This window comes from Pleurodeles waltl, chromosome 5 (assembly GCF_031143425.1).
Source record: "Pleurodeles waltl isolate 20211129_DDA chromosome 5, aPleWal1.hap1.20221129, whole genome shotgun sequence".
NCBI lineage: Eukaryota > Metazoa > Chordata > Amphibia > Caudata > Salamandridae > Pleurodeles > Pleurodeles waltl.
Genome location: NC_090444.1, coordinates 753,568,711 through 753,593,603, shown reverse-complemented (window position 1 = coordinate 753,593,603; position 24,893 = coordinate 753,568,711).

The window sequence follows — 24,893 nt, the reverse complement described above, 5'->3', positions numbered from 1 at the left end:
TGCCTGTCAATCATCTGAGGAGATCATTTAAAAGAGGCAGCTATTTCGTGGATAGTAGCTTTCACTGCATAAATAGCCTCACACATATTAGACTGCTGGTGGTAAAAATTATCCCCCCTGTGAACAGCAGTAGGCCATGCCATCTACCCTACAGCCCCCATGCATGGCCATCTAACATTGCCAGCAGGTTGCCCAGCATGGAAAGAGATGCTATCTGGGTGGTTTTGGTGGCGAATGATCCTTAGCATGGGTGTATAAAAAAGTGTCCAGAAGATTGTACAGAGGTACCTGTTAGTAGAGGGCTGTGTGGAAGTGACTGACAGAGGTGGAACTAGCATCCATGGCTGCTTAGTGAATGGCTGGGGACTAGGAATTCTCAGAGGTGTTTTAGGAGGAACAACACTGCCTATCCTTGAAGTAGCCTTCTTAGAGATGTTCTGTGTGGGGGCAACAATGTCTTCCTCCCTTGCCAGGTCCTTTTCCTCCTCCTTGACCAGTACCTGCTCCTCCTTCTGCTTGTCAAGTTGAGCAGTTCCGGCCACTGACATTGTTGTTTGGAGAATTATTAAATGTGCTCGTCTGATTTGAGGGTTCAACATCATTGTCTGGCACAATGTCCCTGGTGCCTGGAAGAAGATGTCCACTGTTAATGCACATCAAATCCTCTTTTGCATCTGTATTTCAAACCACTTTAATAAACATTGTCCTACAAATTAATAGTACAGTGAGTACCAAGTGTGGATAAGAAAGAAACATATGAAATGAAGGGTTGATTTATGTATTCATGAAATAATTATACCTCAACAATTTGAACAAACGAGCTCCAGCCTGAGAGATTTCGTGGCATATTTATACTTTTTGATGCAAAAAGGCGCTTACGCAGTTTTGCGTAAAAAAATATTAGCGCCCGCTAGTGCCAATCCTGAGCGCAAGTCGGGTGCCACAATTATGGATTGGGGCTAGCTGGCACAAAGAAATTGTGAGCATTAAAAAAAAATGACGTTAACAATTGCACCATGTCGTAAAGAAAAATGACGTTAATGCTGCAAAAGTGGCGAAAATACATTTTGCGGCACTTAAACATGTCGCAAAAGGGTTACTGCCATTTTTAGGCCGCATTAGTGCCAAATTTAAATGCACAAGCAGGCAAAAGTGCAAGTGCAACTGAAAATGGAAGAATCAGGACAGGAGAGACCCCAGGAAGACCCCAAGCATCAGCCAAGAAGATCAACAGAAGACCCTGGAGAAGGAGAATTAAAAAGGGTAAGTGTCACTTCAGTGAGGAAGCAGCATGTCATCCTTGTCAGAGATGTGACGGAGAACAACTCCAGCTCTTCTTCAAATTGCCAGTTGGTAAGAGGGAGGCTATATGGCAGCAAATAGTGGACAAAATCACCTGCGTGTTAGAGGTGAAGAGAACTGTCACTGAGTGCAAGAAGCACTGGCATGATTGCAAGCATTGAACTAAGGAGAAATTGGCCAAGAACAGAAAGGCAGCACTGCAGACTGGAGGTGGAAGTCCTGCACCACAGAAGCACCTGGATTAACTGGAGGAGATGGTTGCAGCGGTCATCCCAGAAGAGCTGGTTACAGTATTCCTAGGACAGGACAGCGCAGACTACCAACCAACACCACAAATCCAGGGTTAGTTGCATGGGGGAATTAATGGGAAATTAACGTGAATCTTACAAATGCCAGAAGGGGGCATGTAGATAGGACACATCCAATGCATTCTAAAGGAGTGCATGGGGACACATGCACCCTGAATCCAGATACCCCTTCCCCATACAAGCAACACATATACACACCCCTTGGTTGTGCCATGCCCCCAACATATACTCAACGTGGATATACACCAATCACGAAGGCTATACTCCACCACGTAATTATGCAGCACATAGGCTGGAAGAGATGTGTATATACTGTACCATTGGGCTGTGCCATCACAACACACCTTGCATATTGTCAAACCTCCTGTACTCACACAACTTAGACATCTGGCACTAGGACCGAAGTCAATACCATTGAGTGGGCTCAGGGTGGTGTATCTCTCAAAAATGCTCCCCTACCACCTAGTAGCATTGCCAGTACACATGTGTGACACATCTTGCAGCACACATTGAAATGCCACCTTAGCTAACATTACTTGTACTTGTGCAGGAGGGGACACCACCCTGCACAGAAACAATTTAATCCCTCAAGGCAGCCACACCTACATCATGCAGCAACAATGCCTGTCTCGGTGCAGGGAGAACAAATTAGTGCATCTACAGGGAGAATTGCAGGGCTGTCCTGGATCCCAGTAAACATGGCACTTCCCTGCGAGCTACTGACCTGAACTGTGCCACAAGAGAAATTTCTGCACTAAAGCTTGCAACCCTTGGAACACAACACATACAAGGTGAACCCATAAGAACTCAGACACAACCATATTACACACATGAGAATGGGCAACGAATTGAACAAATACAACACGTGGTGCATGTCTGTGAAAATAATGGCCCCATTACCATATTTGCTGGCGGAGGCTGCCCGTCAAAGTCCTGTTTTGGAAAGACTGCCAGTGCGGTCTTCCCTCTGCGGTAGGCATTAAGAGATTCTGGCTGGGACGGTGGGTGGATACTGTGTCTCGGGCTGACAGCTCTGTGGGTAACTCACCACAACACTGATGCTGGTTTGTCATATAGCCAGCACCAATGTTCGGGTGTGCTCACCACTACCTGTAAATTGGGCAGTGAAAAGCGCAAAAACACTGCCCATGGGGTCCCCTGCACTGTCCATGCCAAATGCACACAATCATAGCGTGACGATGTGGAACACATTACTTTCAGTAGGAAGAGTACTCAGTAGCACCAGTATGTGCCACATGGACAATTCTCCTTAGTTCCGGATTCAAGGTTATGCCGGTGTCGTGACAGTAGGAAATGTGCTCTCTTCACCCCCCACTGTTGACTTGCCTGCTATGTACTGTCATTGTCTCTGACATACCAATTGGCAATTGTTGTTCCTCCTTACTAATGGACACTACTTCTGAGCATGTCTCATGACATGTCCCTCAACCCTGGACTCTGATTGTGTCACATATCCATGACTTTCACTAATGGAGTCTCAGACCTGGACATTATAAATATGTCACTTTCACACTCCCAACTGTATATAAACAGCTTGTACAAATTTAGCATGTCTACGTTTTCTGTGAGCCAACTACTCAGATAAATGATTGTATTGTGTGAATCCATTGCAATGATTACAGTATAGTAGTACATGAGTGCAGACTGTGGGACACCAAGCTACACACAAGGTTGCTGACATGAGAAAGGTGTATGACGGTGTTCTCTGATACAACCAATTCACTGAGTACAATAACTGAAATGTTTGCTTTTATCATTTACTACTGATATATATAGCAGGTATGGTTGAGAACCAAGTCAATACCAATATAGACATCTGGGAGTCCCAAAACAACTCATTTGTGTGGCACAGAGGTAACTAACCTCATCATTGATGGGCACCTGTCAGCGTTGCAGGATACAGTTCAAATTGTGCCTGTTTTCAGATGTGTCACAGTTCTCAATATTGAAACTACAGGACCCCACCAATGACAGCTGAAATACCAGACTTACCTGACCAAGACAAAGTACACATGGACATTGTGAATGGCGGGTACACTGAATGACAAATGCATGGACCAGTAGATGTGATGTTGCAGACAAAGTGAAAGCTCCTTTGTCAATAGGGAAAGCATATGGTCAATCAGGGATTACAATACAGTAAGGTTTCCATTAGCCATCCCCCCAATTTGCCCAGTGCACTCATGAGAAGACCCAGAAACTCAGGCAACTGACACTAAATGAATGCTAAAATAAAGAGGATTTATTATTAAAACAACAACCTATATAGTAAATAAAACCTACCTAATCCTAAACTAACCTATACTAACTATACTCATAAAACAACTACATCTATCTAACCTAATCTAAACTTATCTTACAGATGGAACACCACACTCTAAACATTGCTCCCCCCTCAAGAGGCAAGATACAAGTAGGACAACAATTACTAAACAACACATGTACTAACTTATCCTATTTACTATACACATATATTTTTGGGATTTAAAAAAAAAAAACGTGTTCAGTATTTTTAAATAAATACACATAGCCCAACATCACCGCCCACCCATCCCACCAATAAAAACATTAGAATAAGAACCCACCCCGACCTACAATGCCAAACATGTTTGTTGGCCTATGTTCAACACATGGTAATGCATGTGACAACCATGTAAACTTCTACACACAGTACTCAGTGGATTTCGATTTCATCACGACAACCCAGCCAATTTGCCTGTGAATATGTGTTCACTCTGTGCTGTGTCATTGGATTTCCCTTCATGTTGCTCTGCTACACGTATGCTATTTGTGTCCCCATGCACCGTAGGTGCAGGAGAAGTCATGAACACATGTTGTGTGAGATTGGTATCTGCAGTGTGTGTGCATGTACATATGTTTTGTGATTTCTGTCACATGTGACAACAGTGGTGTGTTCATGGGATGTGAAATCTCACATTACATTCTTCATGCATGGACACATGTTGCCACTTGACAAATGCATGTGTTTTCACATCAGTGCCACTCTTGTTTACGTATGTTTGGAACACGTGTAGCTGATTTCTGTCAGTCACTGATTTTGTGACACCTATGCCCTACTTTTGTGCTGGGTTGCCTTTTGCTCTCAATCCATACACATTTCCATGACTGAGCAATACAGTGGTCCATGTGTGTTGACATATGTGGCATATGTGTGCAAGCCACCCACTAGGCACCCATATTTGTCCCCATCATGTTAGTGATGACTGTCACATACAATGGCATACCACTGTGTCACAGTGCTCCAGTCCGGCATAGCTGCCAGCCTACTCATCATCACAACAGTGTGAGTTCCTATAGTAACACAAAAGCATGGTTGCATGTTAGGAGGTAAGTAAATGGAACTCCAGTCTGATTACACCCCTGTGCACATGCATCAGGCCCCTGACAATGTTATATGTGCATGTAGCCAGAGCAGTTGTGTGTGGGTTCATTGAGCATGGACTTAGCCTCTTCATGTTTGTCACTCAGCAGTACTTTGCACACTCCCCAGCAGGCACGTGCACATTTGTGGTCATACAGTCTTGGATCTCACATTTACCACTGCCCTACTTGATGTCAGCGTTACCCTGTCACGTACATCACTCTGATCTTGGACATTTTGTACATGTGACATGTTTTGATGTCCTTAGCATTTCCCTTTGGCAGCTTTTTGCCGTAGTATCTCTGTTGTGACTTCAACATTGGAAACATGCCAGGCTACAGATGGTGGTATCTGTAGCAGCCTCCTGTCATGGTGGCATGCGATGGGCATATACCATGGTATGCAAGTGGACAACATGACTGGGTGATGTACTGACCCGGCCACCCTCTCTATACAAATGTGTAATATTGACATGTAGACATTGATTTGTTATGCAGTCAGTGTTGGTCTATGTGTGTCCCTTCTCCATGTATTCCTGCACTATTGGTGAGGCTTGTATTGTCACCTACATTGCTCCCATTCTTTAGTCTGTTAGCACTTTGTACACATCTCATATGGCAACATTGTCTATATATACATGGACATAATGCTATATGTGACTAGTGTTCATGGAAGATGTTCACATCTCCTTCTCCTGCCAACTTGATAGTTACAGTTCCATTGTATGTGTTTGTGAGTTTTCATGTGTTCCATACACACATGACATCACTCCTGCCACACCACTTCTGTTGTCTCCATGTGACATCCCATGTTGTATGTAAAAGTCTGTGTGGGTGTCTGGAAGCAGTCCATCCATTATGTCCACTGTAAATGTTTTAGCATTTCTTCAAGCATGGCACAGCCTAGGTAACTCTTACCATGACTGACTGATATTGAGGAGTAACATCATCTCAGTGCTGGAGAGTTTATTAGCCAATTGCAACATATATGGGTATGTCTACTCCCACTCTGTTTGGCGTTGTGTCTCAGACATATTTCAACAATGCTGGCTAGAGTAGCACATCTCACACCTGATTGTGATGATGGAGGCCACTACATGTATGGGAATAATTGTCCATATTGCAATCATGCACTTGTCCTTTCCTGTGAGTGGCAATGGGTGGTGTGTATTGCTTTGTGCTGTGTGATGTAGTTGTACAGAGAATGCTAGATATACATGCTGTCACATCAAGCATTGTTGATCCTGACAAAACCATTGCTACCTAGAATATGCACCCTAACATCAGTATGCACATGTTTGCTTAGATTTGGGCTAGCCATGTTTCAGGACAGGAGATTTGTGTGAAAAGTTTGCACCTTATGCACATTGTGATCATTTGCTACTCTGACTACATTCAACCCAGTTAAATATGTGGTGGTGTATTGTCCCAAAATATCCATGGATGGTGACAATGGGTCATGGGTTTAGATAGTGATTTTGCACCCATAGCTGCTTATGGAGTCAAGGCAAGCTATTGTGTACTCCACAGCCAATGTGTGTGCCATACATGTGGTATAGCCCACCATGTGCCTAGGTTGTGCACATTGGTAGTGTCGGGACACATTTCCATGGTTACACTGTGTAGGCTTAGCATGGAACATTGGTTACAATCCGTGGCCTTCAACTGAGGGACCACCGTTCACAATGTTGTACCACCCTTCTCACACATGTACCATGCAGGCAATGCTACTGTCACCATGAGTTGTGACAGTGTACTGTTCCTACACGACTTGTTATCCATTTGGTGACAGCCCCTACCTAATGTGTGCCCCCTTGCATTAATCCTGTTATGCATGGTGTCATTGTGGTGGATGGTCTAGGTATTGGCACCTTTCCCACTTGATGGGACAATATAAGTAGTGGTACATGGATCTAGACCTTCAGGATTCCACTGCCTGCAATTTGCGTGTCAGTGATATTTGATATGGTGGCAGTAGACCCAATCATGTCACAAACGTTGTTGCAACCATACTGGTCACCTTTGTGTTACCTACCTGCTTTCTGTGTTTAGAGTCACATTACAATGCAGTATGTAGTCAAGAATCAATAGACCAAGGAGATTCATGTGCTAAGTAATTTATTAATGCTATTTACAACATGATTTTTAAAGTATTGTGCTCATGTGTAGAAGTTCTCCAAATTGTGGAGTCTCCTACGAACTCCAGATGCAGTGTTAATTTGTTTCCCCTCCACATGATCTGCTCCTTCATCATTATCATCCTCATCCTCATCCTCACTGGGAACATCATCCTGTTCATACCAGGGGATATTTGTCCAGCCTCAAATGTTGTGTAGGATTACACATGCCAAGATGATCTTACAAACAATTGGTGGAGCACCATAGAAGGCTTACTCCTGTCAGGGACAGATACATAAACCTGGATTTCAACAGGCCAAATGTCCTCTCCACCACATTCCTGTGTCCCTCATTGTAGGCCCGCTGTTCCACCGTTGTGGGATTAGCAAAAGGGGTCATCACCCATGTCTAGATGCCATACCCTTGGTCAGTTGCAAAGGATAGAGAGGAGATGTGTTGTTAGGTTGTTAGTGGTTTGGTACATCCCATGGCAGTTGTACATTTTCATTGGAGTTGTGACGCAAACTTGCTTGTGCTGTACTGTATGTTCCTGTTCTCGTGAAATGGTTTCTTTGAACTTTGTTGATGGACATAACAAACTTGTGTAGTAGCTCAAAGGCCCGGGATGTTTTTATGTTGTTCCCAGAAGTAGTGGTCATGATTTGGGCCCATGTGTTGTGTAGTCCATATTTGGAGCAGTGTACTAGTCTTACATGGCACATACCACTTCCTAGCAGCATAATCGTGTCAGATGTTGATACAGCATTGTTGCCCTAAAAAGCAAGATTGTGCCTTCCTTTTTGACATGTTGCACTATGTATGCAGTGTGACACTTTGGGGAATAATTTTGAGCACCTAGCACCACCAGAGCATCACTTTATAGAAGCTTTGGTGGCGCTATGCCCCGCCCCATTTTTCAAGGTGCTGTTATACACTTTTTTGTTGCTTGATGCCACCTTGTGACTATGGCCCCTTCACACACAATCCTTTGCATGGGAGGGGTGTGCAGTGGGAGTTGCTGTGGGTGTCCAACAGCAATACCAATAGCATTTTCTAGCTGACTCAGATTTGGGAGTTTTTTTAAATCTGAGGCAACACCAATTCCTCCTCTTGTTTTAGCAAATTCGATATGCGCTGCATACTGCTGAACGCTGAGTAGGAGCAAAATGACAGACATGGTAGTTTATGTGTTGAAAGGTGTCCCTTTTCACACACGAACAGCCCTCAACGCAGACATCCTTGCATAATGGTGCAAGAATTCCTGGGCTGGTGCTGGTAGCTAATTTTTGTGCAAGTACTGGCGGCAACATAGGGGTGTGCTTATACTATTAAATTAGGCACATTCCTGCGTTGTATAAAATGAGGGTTGGCTGCACTTCTTATTTAGGCACAGTGTTGCACTGTCATTTTCCTTAAATTAATGTGCCTAGAGACCCTTTGTGGCAAATGATGAATGTGCCAGCCATGAATTGTACGTGAAGGTGTGTCCCACACTGTTACGATGAAGTAATTTGTTGCAGAAGTTTTGCATGCCTTCTTTTACATGATTTCAGAGAGACACTTTCAAAACATGCACAGTGCTGGCTTTGGGAGGGGGCACAGCTATTTTCCAAATGTGTCCCTTAGTACGGTGCATATGAGGTCAGGTATCTCCACTATACACCTAACACATCTGACCATGTCATGCATGAATGTTAGTGATTTTTTCACAGACACAAGACTACAAGACTATGGTGAAGCTTTTCTGGTAGTTGTAACAGGCATGTTGTTCTTAGTGGGCACTAGGGGTGCATGTGAGAGGACACTGGAGTAGGTGCTGCCACATTTCTCATGATTCAACCCCATGGTCTTCAATGGCAAATATGTTTGTAGACATATGTGTGGGACGCAATGCAGCAGACAAGTGTATGTGCACACCACAGGTATGTCAGGTATGTGTAGCTGATGCAGACTTGGTTATGGCACCACTTGGGTAGCATTGGATTAAGGTTCTGCCCAAGGCTTACACACCATGAGTTACGTGGGACTGTGCCTATGTTTGACTTCTTCAACATGACCATAGCCTGTGCCATTGACAGAACTTGTGTGCTTCTTTGTTTGGTGTGATGTGTGTGTGATCTGTAGTTATGTGTCAACCTGTGGACACTTGTAGTGATTTGTGAGAAACTTTTGCATGCAAAGGAAACTTGGCTCTACCTGTCCACATGTGGTTTCCCAGTCAGGTGTTGCTGTGTTTTGTAGATTTGGCTGCATGCGTTTGTGAGATGCAATGTGTGCAGTGTGGTGTGGCATGTGGCTTATGTGTTATTGCCTGTACATCTCGGTGGCCCTGCCCTTGTGTATTTCTTTTTGAGTTTGTCTTGTTTGTCTTTGGTGGTTGGTGTGTTGTGTGGTATAATTGGTATGGTGACTTACCTATGAATAGGCCATTGCTATATTCGCTATCCTGGAACCGCTGGTTGATGGTGCGGTGGTGAAAGATGTGTGCGTCATGGAAGGCTGCCAGGATATTCAGGATGCTTGTTAAGAGCCCATGGTGGGCCACAATAGCCTGCACATTGATGGAATGTGTGCGCTTGCGGATACTGTAGAGGTGTTCCGTAGCTGCAGGTGGCACCAGCTGGACATGGCTATGGTCAGTTGCACCCAGCACATGTGGAAATCCAACTACCTGATAGATACCTTGCTTGGTCTCATGTTGCAGCTGCTGGGTGTTTGGGAAGCAGATGTGTTGTGGCGTGAGGCACAGGATTTCATCCAGGAACTTTGGTAGGCAGACAGAGGAGGATGACTGGGAGATACCAGCCACTAAAGCACCCATTGAGTCTGTACATCAGGACCACATCCTGTCCCCATATTCCTAAGATGGTGATTCGCTGTCGGAAAATTCATTCCCTCCTTCTGCGCTGCCTCTGTGGCTGTTGTGGAGCAGTAGCACTTCCATGTTGTCCCTGGCAATTTCCAAGGCTCCTTTTGACTTTTTTCTATGAGTTGTGGTGTGTGAGCCTCTTTTTAATGCCTGAGTCTGACCAGGCATGAGTTTTGGGCGCTAATCGGACTTTGTGCCATTTTTTGAGCCCGCTTCCTTCGTTTCTGCCGTTTTTGCATCACAACATAAATATGGAGCGTTGTGTTTAGGACTGGAACAACTACCTTGCATCTCATTGATGCAAGGTGGTTTTGTGCATCCTAACCATGGCGCTAACTCCAATATTTTTACGTTAGATGGGTCTAGCATCAATATATAAATATGGAGTTAGCTATGCGTCGTTTTAGCCTCAGTGTTTTTGCCACTAACATGGTGCAAGCCAAGTATACATATGCACATTAGTCTCTGGGGATTCCCCTTAATGTCAGTGTCTCAACCTGTGTCTTTGTAGTTGATGTTTCTAAAGTATCTCTAGATCCAGCAGCAATAAAGATAAGAGTTGCGTTCAATGGATAGGGTCAATCTATAAAAGTCATTGTGACTAAAACTAATGACACATTAGTGATACATACTAGAAAGAAAATACACAACACCAATAAAAATACTTTAAACATTTTACATACTTAAAAATTGAGATAAATGAGTTATTGAAAGATACAAAAGTTAGGATCAGAGTTTCTAAGACCTACCTAATTGATAGATGGTAGAGGGCCTAATAGCTGTGCCAAGATGTTTCCTAATGTCATTGGTGTTTAGGTTCTTAAGATGGACATTAGGGCCTATTGTATGCAGATGACAGGAGAGAAAGAGAGCCATTCATAGGGAAGTAATTGATCGTAAATCATAAATGAAAATGCAATTTATATGTTTCCAATCCTGATTTGAGAACCACAAACATTGTTCTCTGGCAAGTTAAGAAAAGACCTGACAGATATTTTGTATTGTTACCCTTACATTAGCAAATCTAAGAGCAATTTTAAAAGATAATATTTTATTTGAAAAACAATGGGTCTACATATTTAGCATGGTACCAAAAGGAATGTGCGACAATGACAAACAGCTGTACTATCAATAATTAACAAAGAGGTTAGATCCAAAGGCAGAAGAGCAGACCTTTAACTAACTAATATCTATCATCACTATGCAGTGCTGCTTGGTTATGAGTGCATTTCTAAGAGAAGAAATTCATGTGATAAATAATGTATGGGACCACTGAAGAGGGTCTTTAAGGTAAAATAAAGTATGAGTATATAATAGTTTACCAGTATAACTGTCAAGGTGATATTGAATTAAAAGCCATTACAAAACACATTGTCAAATAAAAACTATAGTTTGTAAGTCAGATTGTTAGCATATTATTGCTTAGAAGTGCATATTTGTAAATGTAACTAATATGTTTAATTTATTTTTAGATTTAATGTAGTTTTTTTAAATTTCTTGAATTGTAAAATTGCATTTTATTATTTCAGGTTAGCGACAAATATTTTAAATTATTTTACATTTATAGTATACATTTGATTTTTGTAATGATAAACTTTATCAAACTTCTCTCTACTTTCAGGTAGACCTCCATATCTGTCGCAGATGTCTCAGCCCCTGTGACAGCCATGTTACACAGGTAGCTTGAATGTAAAATTCAGTGGTAAAGTTATTATTAATTACTTTATGGTAGTAAATGTCATTGTATGATGCTCACCCCCCCATGGAAATATGTGGGTCTACACCTAAGCGTAAATCTCCACTTTGAAATGGTGAATATCAAAAAATCGAGATGACATAATAAATATACATTTGAATAAATATACACACACACACATATACATTGTGAATTGGACCCACCGTATTTTATCACTGTGATTGTTCCTAATTTACACAATCTTTAAAACTCCCTGAGGTACCATTCACACTTGAGCTGATGAATCTCAGCCTTTCAGGCTCCTTAACTGTGCTCTGGTGTCCCCTAAATTTACATCAATTAAAGTCAGCCATGGGTAGCAGTTACTAATCCTTGCTTATACTGTGGTAGCAATAGCGCTGTTCTTGCTATCTCAGGCCTCACGTGTCATAAAATCAGTGTCAAGAAAAGAAACTAAACAACTTCTGTAGTTGTCGTGCCTTGCCTTTCCCCAAGCCCTCAGTGGGGAAGTACACTATAATGTCAAAGTCAGAAATATCGTGCTGCAAAAATATAGACTCCAGAATACCGACTAACTCTTATCAGCAAGGCAAATATTTAGAGGTAAGTGTTAAAAATTGTGTCTCTAGTTGGCAGGAGTATGCACCCTCTCCAAGTAGGAACCACAATCCTAGTCAGGGTAAGTCAGATGCACTCCTTAACTTATCCTATGCTCACCTTCTGGTAGCTTGGCCCAGAGCAGTCAGGCTTAACTTAAGCGGTAATGTGTAAAGCATTTGAGCAACACACTTGAAATACAGTAACTCAGTGAAAACACTACAAAAAGAATCAAAACAACTTTAGAAAATAGACACTATTTATCTGAGTAAAAATAGACTAATATGAAAAACAATTCAGTAAGTATAAGTTAAGTTGTTCACTTATGCATGTATTCATGCAGTGCTTTAAGAATTGGTTGGGCTTATATTAAGGTTTATACAGTAATGTCTAAAAGCGGGCACAGAGATTGTTGTCTTCATTGTGACAGCCCTCTATGGTCTTGAAAATACCTTCCTCTCCTTCTTTGTCTGGGATGTCCGGGGGCCAGCAATGGATCTCACAGACCCAGAGAGTACGGTACCTGCAGGTTAGGGGCAGCTACTGTTCTGCAAAGTACGTGGCAACCAAGATAAGGAGTGGAGGTGAGAGAAGCACTCTTCCTTGAGCACTCACGGAATGCTCCAGAGATGGTTCACGATAGTAAAGCAGCACTGGGGTTACAAGGAAGCACACACTTGTTGGGAGGAATCCTCAAAGGTAGGCACCACTTCGACAGAGGGGTACAGGAGCTGTGAGGAAGCAATGTGCTCGTTGGTGAGGATCCTCAAAGGCAGGCACCACTTCAGCAGTGTGTCACAGGAGCTGCATTGAAGCACCGTACTTGCAGGGGAATCCTCCAAGGCAGGCACAACTTTGGCAGAGTGGTGCGGAAGATTCGGGGAAGCACCATGCTAGTAAGGAAATCCTCCAAGGCACACACCACTTTGGCAGAGTGGTACGGAACTGCAGGAAAGCACTGTTATCATAAGGGCATCCTCCAAGGCAGGCACAGCTTCGGGAGAGTAGGGGAGCTGTGAGGAAACACAGTTCTTGCAGGGGATTCCTCAGAGACAGACACTGCTCACAAGGTCTCAGAGGAATCCTCAGAAGCAAGCACCTCTCAACAGGTCTTTGACATCCCTGAGAACTTGGGGAAAACAGGAGGCAAGCCAGCAGGCCCTTGGAGTCACTGTTGTTGTAGTTCTTGGTTTCCGCATCAGGGCAGAGGTCAGAGGTCAGCAAGTAGAAGGACAACTCAGTCAGGTAGAGTAGCAGTCCCTTAGAACATTCAAACCCAGCAAGATGGCAGTCCTTCAGCACAACAGCCTTTACTCAAGCATACTTTCTTCCAGGTCCTGAGCATCTGGTTTTGGTAGAGCCGATGCCCAGTACTCATAGCCAAAAGTGCCTTTGATGTTGGGGGAAGACTTCAAAGATTCTTTCTGAAGTGCACAGTTCCCACTTTCAGCCCAACCCTGGCTCCAGACTATCAGTGGGGGGTAATTAGCCCCTTTGTGTGGGCTCAGGACACTGCCCTTTGAGGTGCAAGTTTGAGCCCTTCCCAACCTCCTCCCCAGGAAGACCCATAACTACGCAGATGAATGCATATGCAGTTGAGTATCCTGTGTTGTGGGTGTTTGAAGGAAATGCACACATGTAGATGTCACCCAGCCCAAGCCAGGCGTATATTGGAGACAGGCTGTAGGCACATAGAGCAATGAGGGCAGACAAATGCCCACTTTCTAAGTGCTACACTCCCAACATAGTAATAATGAATTGGATGTTACTAATAAAGAGATTTATTATTACCATTCCATGATATCAAACATAATTCAAATACTCATTTCTTTTCAGGAATTACAGTTTAAAGGACTTTAAGCAGTTCCCAATGCTGGCCGTAGGAGTGACTTACATGGAAGAAACGGGAGTGTAAGGCATGGCAAGAAGTTTTAAATGCCATGTCGAAGGCAGGCCTGAAACATGTTTACAGGGCTACTGAAGTGGGAGGCACAATTAGTGCTGGAGGCCCACTTGCAGCATTTCATTTACAGGCCCGGGTATATGGTATATCACTTTACAAGGGACTTACAAGTAAATTAAATATGGCAATTGTGGATATACCAATGTTACTATGTTTTAGGGGAGATGCACTTTTGCACTGATTAGCTGTGTTAAAGTGCTCAGAATCCAATTGCCAACAAAAAATATAGCTAAAAAAGGAGGTGAAAGCAAAAAGTCTCGGGTAAGACAAACCTAAGGATGCCAGGTCTGACAGTAAGTAGCAACAATTCTGAGATATTGTCATAGGTGAATGACAGTTTATAGATGTTGATGATATCAGCCCACTTTAATACTCAATTCACTACATCGCCTAACACTACATTGTCATGATAACTATATGTTTACAGTAACTAACCCTAAACCTAGATAACTTTATTTATCAAGGAATGTGCTGACTAAAATGATGTTATAAATTGTATTTGTATAGCCCTTACTACCCCTGACGAGGCGTGATGGGTGTTAAAGCATTTTTGGTTTGCTAATAACTTTGGTGCTGTTTGATGACAAATCTTCATGAAACTTCCCTAAAAAAGCAAACTCTCTTCGGTCCTTCCTGGAAAGTTTTGTGCTGATTTGTCAAGTGGGGACAGAGAAAGAAAAGGCAATTCGAAAAGCAAACTTCCTCATATATTTTCCATATACTTTTTTAAGCAGCGCTAATGCAAAAACTACTGAATGGCACAAAGCTAGATCTTGGCTCATAGATTGTGCTTTTTGTGATTTGGTTTAAATACATTCAGTAGTTTTTCAAATTTTAAGGTTAAAAATATTTGTATGTCTGGACGGTTGCATTTGTGGGACTCCAGTCTGATTGGCCTAAGGACCTTTTCTTTCCCTTCAGCCATCGAGCTCCTGCAGGAATCAGACTCTTGCGGGAGCGAGAGCTCCGACTGGCCTCCAGCAACGTTAAAAATGTTGCTGCCAGCCATTACAGGACTCAGGGAGTTAGTCGTCTGTTCCAAAGTTATACATAAAATAAATAATATAAGGGGGCAGGGTAAGGATACCCTGCACCACTAGGCCCTATGAGTGGAGGACCGGAGGGAACTCTTGGGGTCAAAAAAGAAAAAAATAAAGCAATATTTGTTTCAATCTTATAAGACTCCAGTGGGATTGATTGAAAAAAAATATAAAGTGGCTGGCCAGGGCCACATTCTTTATTTGAGAGAGGGACAGGTGTGCAGCAACCCTTTCTTGCACATTTTCAGCCCCGGGGACCCCAACTCTAAGGGCCCAATTTGTTTAATATAGGAAGGGGGTGGAATCATGCCCCAATCCCTGAACTCCATTCATACCCAGGGTCCCCATCCCAGGGGGTCGATTTAAATAACTAGGAGAGGGGGGGAACACAGCCTCCTCCCGGGGCCGCTTTCGTCCCTGGTGAGCCCATCCCCCAAGGCCTGTTTTAAATATCAGTGGAAGGGGCTGCAACTCCCCTTCCTCAAGCTGCTTTCAGCCCCAGAGATCCCATCCCCTGAGGCACACTATTTTGTAAGGGGAGGGGTGCCTCACAGACCTCTTTTCTGAACCCTTAATAGCCCCTGAGGACCCCCTCCCCCAGGTCAAGATCACGTTTTTTGACCCAGGGAGCCCACCTCCAGGACACAACAGTTTCCCTGCACGCACTGATGTTCACAGGGAAACTTGTGTATGCTCCTCCCTGGCAGCAGCATTTTTAGAACTCCCACCAAACAAAAGCAAACACAAAGGGGGTCATTGTGACCCCAGCGGTGAATGATAATGTGGCGGTACTGCCACCAACAGGCTGGCGGTACATACTGCCACATTATGAGAATGGTGGGTTGGGTGCAGCCAACCTACCACTTCTCACTCATACTGCCATAGCGGTGCCAGCCGCTGGGCCGAAGATATCAATCTCCAGCCCGGCAGCTGGCACAATACCGCCGGTGGCATTTTGAGCCTGCCCACCACCATGGCTTTCGTGGTGTTAGCAATGCCACGAAAACCATGGCGGTAGGCCCTACCGGTGACAGAGAATTCCTTCAATGTCACCGGTAGGCAGCTCCCCCATCCCCCAACACACACCTGACACCTTCCACCCTCCCTCCATTCAAACTTCCCCACCCCCTCCGATCCTCTCACTCCCCCACCCCCTCTGATCCTCACACTCTCCCCCACCCCTATACACACACACACCCGCAGATACGCCCAACGCATACACCCAATCACTCACACTGGCATACACGCATACTTCCAAACATGCTCGCACACATTCTTTCACAATAACTCACACGCATACAACTACACAAGCAACACAACACACACAGACGCATTCACAAACACTCTCACTCATTCATGCACACAACCAGACACACACACACACAACACATCTCCCCCCCTTCGGAAGTCCGACTTACCTTGTTCTAGGTGGTCTTCCGACAGGGAACGGGAAGGGAGCTGCTACCGCCAGCAGCACCCACTTGCAGAACACCGTCAGGCCGTATCACAGGTCATGATACGGCTGGCGGCGTTCAACTGACGTGGCGGTGCTGGTGGTAGCAGCACCCCTTCTCGTTCCCTTTTGGAAGATGACCTAGAACAAGGTAAGTCAGGCTTCTGACAGGGGATGGGAGCGGTGGGTGTTGTGTGTGTGTGTGTGTCTGGCCAGCTTACTACCGTCCGCCAGTATGATCACTGCCGGATTTCCGCCCTTCCTGTGGTGGAAGCCCCGCAGTGATTATAATATGGTAGATGGATGGTAGCCGCGGTGACGGTATTTTGGCGGTCATCACCGTGGCGGTAGTTTTTTTTTTACTGTCAATGACAAAATGAGGGCCAAAGTCCGCTCTCAACAGACAGGAGCTTTAAAAATGCTCCTGCCGGCTGGGAGCAGAATTGAGATATGGTTCCCTGCCCACATCCAGATCAAGATATTGTTCCTACCTGATGGAGCAGCATAAATAGCTGCTCCCTGACGCAAGGCCAACTCCTGTAGCATGTGGGAGCTGGCTGGGGCTGCAAGAGCCCTGGGGCTTCCCCCACTGTCTCCAATGTTGTGTATGGTGGGGGCCCTGGATGGGTATCAGGGCACCCACCTATATTAAAATCAGGCCCCAGGAGACAGGGTCCTTGTGGCCAAGATAAGTTCAGGGAGGGGGCTGCGTGGTCCCAATCCCCTTTGAAAAATATACAGTCCAAGATACTCCCTTTTAATTGCTCCTGTGTATGCGAAGATGCCAAATCATGTACAAGCACCATCCATTCATCCCCACCCTGCCACTTTAGTAGTATGCAACGATGCTGCCACCATTTTCCAGGCTAATGGGTAGTGTGTTTTCTTTGCAATTGCACATTGAAAAACAATCTGAAACCCTTGATGGAGGTGAGTGCATCATTGATTTATTGGATCACAATCTCTTCTGAAGTGACTTCCAAGATGAGTTGGTTCATCCTTGTCGCCTCCTGGTCTGAGAGCAGAGTCCACAGTTCTCCCTTTTAATTGCTGCCAGGCCCTATGGAAAATACCTTGCCGCGCATGGCCATGTATGGTAATAAAAAATTACTTTAAGTTTTTTAAAAAAACTAGAAATTCACTGAAAAAACAAAGGGTAAAGTAACTTTATGGTTAGGTTTGATAAAAAGATCTGTTTTTGTTTAAAGAGAAATACCTTAGGCAGTAGCTCTAGATCACCTCTACTAGACAATAGCAAAATACATACAACTACAAAAATATCGACCCTTTATTAGTGGATGAGAAGTGTTCCAGCAGCAAAATGATATTTTATTGGAGAGCTAAATATCCACGTACTACTAATGAGTCTTTTATAGAGTCAGCTCTTCCAGATGTGGTGGCAGTCACTCTAGCTGAGGTGGTTGATAGATCACCATTCCCGGTAGACATGTCTACATCTAAGGGCAGTAGGTGCTAGAGCTGGAGGAATCGTGTTGTCATAATTGTCTGCAATCCGCCATGCTCAGGATTTCTGGTAATACTGCTTCCTCGACCCCACTGTAAGTGTATCAGTTTATGGCAGATTTTCCATTACAACCCTTCTCTAAACCAGACACTAAGGCCCATATTTATACTTTTTGTTAGCGCCGCATTCGCGCCACTTTTTGATGCAAAAGCGGCACAAACTTACAAAATACAATTGGGCCATATTTATACTTTTTGACGCAAAACTGCGCTAACGCAGTTTTGCGCCAAAAAAATTAGCGACGGCTAACGCCATTCTGAAGCGCCATGCGGGCGCCGTATTTATTGAATGGCGTTAGCCGACCGGCGCTGCCAGGTGTGCGTGAAAAAAAACGACGTACACCAGGCAGCGCCGGCGTAGGGAAAAATGGTGTTTGGGCTTCCCAAAATGGGGCAAGTCAGGCTGAGGCAAAAAAATCGTCTTAACCCGATTTGCGCCATTCTTTTGGGGCGCCCAGATGCCATTAACATGACTCCTGTCTTAGCAAAGACAGGAGTCATGCCCCCTTGCCCAATGGCCATGCCCAGGGGACTTATGTCCCCTGGGCATGGTCATTGGGCATAGTGGCATGTAGGGGGGCACAAATCAGGCCCCCCTATGCCACAAAAAAAATTTAAAAAAATACTTACCACAACTTACCTTTTCTTCTCTGGGATGGGTCCCTCCATCCTTGGGTGTCCTCCTGGGGTGGGCAAGGGTGGCAGGGGGTGTCCCTGGGGGCAGGGGAGGGCACCTCTGGGCTCATTCTGAGCCCACAGGTCCCTTAACGCCTGCCCTGACCCAGGCGTTAAAAAGAGGCGCAAATGCGGGGTTTTTTGCCCCGCCCACTCCCGGGCGTGATTTTTGCCCGGGAGTATAAATACCACGCACATGCCTGGGAGTCATTTTTTAAGACGGGAACGCCTACCTTGCATCTCATTAACGCAAGGAAGGTGTTCACGCCAAAAAATGACGCTAACTCCATGAACTTTGGCGCTAGACGCGTCTAACGCCAAAGTATAAATATGGAGTTAGTTTTGCGTCGAATTTGCGTCGAAAAAAACGACGCAAATTCGGCGCAAACGGAGTATAAATATGCCCCAATTGTATTTTGTAAGTTTGCGCCATTTTTGCGTCAAAAAGCGGCGCATAAACGGCGCTAAAAAAGTATAAATATTGTCTGCACACAACCTATTGAACAAGTCGATTTCTCTACCAATGCACTGGATGGTTTATTTTGGTATAACGCTTCGCACAATGCTTTGTACTTGCAGGCACTGCTGCTTTAAATGTAAATATAAATGTGGCTTACCTAAAATACATTTTTACTGAGTCTGGCAAATGTGTTTATTTTAGTATCATTTCTTCTTTAACAATGCACTTAGAATGCATACAAACACAATGCCTTTTTAAACAAGCAATGCAATGTTTACTCTACGCATTGTGATCACTGCTTGCAACTCTGCTCAAGTTGTCTTATTCAGCTGTAAACGTGTTTTTGATCATTTGTCAGTTTAACTTTAAGTCTATTGTACTCCGAATGTCACAAACAGTTGCCTATGTCTTTTTACAACTACATTTAATTGGAGAGTTGTGTTTGGATAAATAGATCTAACTGAACCCTCAATGCCCAATAAAGTTTCACTTGAAAGCAAAATATTCTAAACAAGCGTCCTTTCAATCTCTAATGTACTAATGGAAAGACGTTTTTCAGAATCCCGCATACAGATCCAGGTTTCTCATGGGAAGAAGACCAGGAAGTATAATTTTGATGAAAAGCACGCTGTCGCACTCAAGGTCAGCGGCAACCACGTCGATAAAACAATGTTAGCGGGAAAGCAAAAATAAATGTTTCTCTGAGCCTGATTTTACATTAGTGCAAACCGGACCAAAGTGACCCAAAATGTCTTCTGTAAAAGCCAGCGGTGTAACGTAAGCCCCTGCTGGCCCAGCGGTGCAGAGGGGCCTCATCTTTCCCCAGTATGCCCCAACCCCTTTTATCCCAAGAACAATTAATTTGTGGGAGAATCGGAAGACTAAGGGCCCGTCTCTCCTTCTGCAGGAGGGACCCATCATTGTGTGTTAAGCAATCATCGCTGGCTTCATTTGACTAACCTTCAGCCTGTTTCGAGCTCATGATTTTCCATGGCAGTCGTCCATTAAAAGCAGTGACAGCACATGCAATGCGTTGCCCACGGAAAACACAGAAATGAGACAATACACAAAATACGTGCACATGAAAGTTTCTAAGCACAAGCAGCCCTGCCAGGACAGAAATTGCAACCTGTGCTGCTCCTGTTCAACACAAGGCACTTCACAAAGGAGTTGCAGATACGGCCTGTTAAGGGTGTCACACTCAAGGACGGGGATAGGCTCCCATTAGACGCATTACTCTGCTGCCACAATACAATTATTAATCACTTAATCACAGAAGTGGGTGTAAGTGGGTGGGGAGAACAAGTTATGATATCTGAACCATAATGAAGGTTCTTTTCAACATGCTTCTTTGTTGTATTGTTGACTTACTGTTACCACAACACCCCAGGTTATTTAGGACAGAGTCTCTAGTCCTGAACTTGAGTTAGTATAATTAGTTTAGTGGAAGAAAACCGCAACTACAACACCCAGAATTCATAAGGTCAGGACTGGAAACTGTCCAAAATAGCTGCATGGTGGTGGTCACCACATGGAGAGTAAAGGTTAAGGTTTGATCATTAACAGAGGGGTGACTTCATCTCCACCTGAACGGCCGCATTCACCCTTTCTCTCATTAGCCTACTTAAACTTTGATTGCCCCACAAGAAATAAGGGTAAACAAAGACAAACCGTTTTTATAGTGCTTTTAGCAAGACTGCCAACTGGCTCAATAACATGTAATTAAGTCAGCCAGCCCTGGCTTTTCAGCCAACATATTACATTTGGTGCCTGTAGTTCTGCTTTCAACTTTAAACCACCACATAAATTGACTTTAGCTAAAAGGCCAGGATTGCCCAAAGGTGGCACACATGACATGGAGCCACTTGGAAATAATGTTTTACAGTTTTACAGAGTGTTCTAGTCCATTGAAAAATATTCTTGTTTTCCAGGCAAAACTGATAGTAAGCCCTGGTCTCGAATTTTCAGAGGATTTACTGTTTCATTGGGATCATGTATTATGAATAAATCATTTTATGCTACATTCCACTAACATCCAGTACGTTTAATACTTGGGTATCAGCAGTGCAACCTTCTCAAAATCAAACAAGCATTAGTAATGCCAAATAGGTTTGTTTTTGCTGTACTGAACTCTGCATTCTTACAGGCACACCACTCCAAATTGCACTCACATGAGGTGTTTTTAACCTACTGTGTGTGGCGAATAGGAGTTATAAGAAATAAAGCCCCATATTTAAGAAAGGTGATGCACATCTCTGCTAGCATAGGTGTGCGTCAAATATATTACAGCCAGCTAACACCATTCCTTAGCACCGTCCTTGCGCCATATTTATATATAGATGCACAATGGCGCTAAGAAATGGTTAGCGTAAAAATAAATGACGCTAACCTTTGCAACATGCCATAAGTAAAAATGATGCTAATGCTGCAAAACTGGCATTAGCACAATTAGTGGCACTTTTTTTACGCTAACCGCGTTACTGCTATTTTTCCAGCATTTGTGTAAAAAAAAACCTGCAAGGCAGCTAAAGCCCCCCAAAAGGACCCAAAATAGACAATGCAGGCCAGGAGAGACCCCAGGGACATCCCAATCAGCCCAGTACAAGCCAGGATGGACATACAACAGAACAGGAGAAGGCAAAAAGGAAGAGGAAGTGTTGCTTCAGTTAGGAGAACACCATCTTGGTCAGAGAGGTGATGGAGCACCAACACCAGCTCTTTGTCACCTCCAAATTGCCAATAGGTAGGAAGGAGGCTACATGGTAGGCAATTGCAGAGTCAACAGTGTGGCAGAGATGAAAAGGACTGTCACCGACTTGAAGAAGCACTGGCATGATTGCAAGCGCAGAACTAAAGAGAAATTGACCAGCAATTATGGCAGCATTGCAGACGGGAGGTGGAAGTCCTGCACCACAGAAGGACCTGGATGACCTTGAGGAGGTGGTCGCAGCAGTCATCCCAGAGGAGCTGGTCACCAGAATCCAAGGACAGGATAGTGCAGATTTCCAAAACATATCACAAATGCACGGTAAGATGCAGTGGGTGTAATTTCCAGAACTGACAAATGCCAGAGGTGGAAAGCACAAGGGACACACTGAATGTATGCCAAATGGTTGCACGGGGCACAAAATGACCAAACACTTCAAATGCACACACACCCTACCCCATATGCACTGACCATTACACTAACAACACAGCAGTCCCTACACTGTTGCCACTGACCCACCTACTCATATGTAACACTCAGTGGCCAACATGTACTATGCTTGTTGCACAGGTTGGCCCAACAACAACTCACACACCTCCATGCACCATTGGGTATGGGCACAAATGTGAACACATACAACATATGGGACATGTCCGTGATCATCATCTGTGCTGATGGACAACTAGATTCCATGTCACCATGTAGCAAGGTTGCCTGTATAGTGGGAATGGGTGATGTTGTGCACAAAAGGACACCTTTATGCATAACAACAGCTACAAGTGCTCTCATTGTCGCACTAGGGGCCTGAGGCATACAACCACCTAATGCAACATTAGCATCATAACAATTGATGCAAATGTGGAGTCAAGCTGCCCATTCCCCCGTTCATCTCTAACAAAGTCACACAATACATGCATAGATACACTTTGTACATCCTCCCATCACAACATGCCTGTGCCAGATATGATGTATGCATGGAAAATAACTCACGCGAGGAGGACTAATGGGGTTGACAATCAAGGCACAAAATGACAACCCCATGTGTGAGGCCTACCAAAAGCAGATGCCAATGTGACATACGCATTCTAACCAATAGACCTCCATGTGCTGTGCTGTACTGGTGCCATCATTCATGGTGACAATGTAGTAAAGCACCACTATAATAACAATACTCATTTGACTACTGTGGGAATGTCCACCATGGTGAGCAGGAATGTACATAACATGCTTCCATGGTGTCAGTGGGGGGACAATGGGGATGCAAGGAGAATGGTGCTTTAGGAAAAATACACCACATACTTAACAAACTCAGGACTATGTGTCATGTATAATGCAACACAAAATAATCAACAACAATCTGTAGAGTCACAAACCTGTCACACAACCACTTGTCACTACCACACCACCCTTGAGGTCTAGGACTATACTTAATCAAAGACAGATGTGCAGAACATTTCTAAGGCATCCCAAGCTGGGGGCTCACACATGTGTAGCATGGGACTATCACAGATGCACACATTGAAAGCCTCCAACATGCAGTGTCATGTGTGAGAGGGGCACATGATAAATATGCCTGCAGAAGGCATGCAAGATGCATCACCTTGGCATGTTATATTGGACCTATAACTGTCCACCACTGTAGTAGAAGTCCTAAAACAACTATGCTTGGGTAGAGCACTATGATGTTTGTGTATGGCCAAATTGCCATATATTCACCCATATTCAGACAAACATACAGTGCAACAGCTCAGCTTGCCCAGGTCTGTAGCATCAATTCAATTGTGCAGGGATAGGTACTTGTCACAGAGAGTCAATGCATCCTTCTGTGTACCTTGGTCATTTAAAATGATATGATGGACGAGAACAACTTTGCAACGCTATTTGCATGGTGTAGGGTTGTCTCTCTTGGTGGGACTAACGCACATCAGCATGAAGGAATATATTCTTCTAAACTCACTGACAGGAATGCTCTCTGCCACATACAAAGTGTGAGTATGAATGCAACACTTAATTAAAGTAGTTCACAATAGGATCAGATCAAGGTCAGTCCTCAGTACAACTACAATGGCACCCCTGATGTGCAGTACCACCATGATGCATACACAAATCAGCTGACATCTAAATGTACAAGGTCTGCATCACACCTCACGAGTGTTGTCAGAGTGATGGAAGTGGGTAGGCTTTACTCATACACTCACCTAGCCACATTGAGTCATATGCACAGCATCCAGAGCAACACAATATAACTATGAATTACCTTGTATGTGTGCGAAGAGGAGGGGCCAGCTCCAAGCCAAAAAAAGACCAGCAATGTAGCCATCCTTGCAATCATGCTTCAAGGAAACCTGTTATGCACGGATGAGTGTTGCCCTGCTGAAAGGGGGAAATCATGTCAGCACACATACACACGAGGTGGTACTATCTCACAATGGGTGGGGCAGGATGCTGGTCACACCACTCAAAGGGCCTCAGAGAATGCATGCAGCACATCCCCTTCCATCACTGTTAAAACACAAGTACAGTTGCAGAGGAGTCAGTTACTCACTCAAACATCTGTGCAACCTAATGGCAAGTTGCTCTGTACATCTCCTCTTGCCATCTGAGCACAAATACGGAACAATACCCCTGGCATGCATATGTAACACAGTCAAGTCTAGCTAAGGGGCACTTATGGAGGATACCATGATTAAACAATCAAGGTGTGTGTACTATACTGGGAACCGGGGTCTGGTAGGTTGTGTCAATGGTCACTCCACATAAATGATGCTCAGGTGTCAAC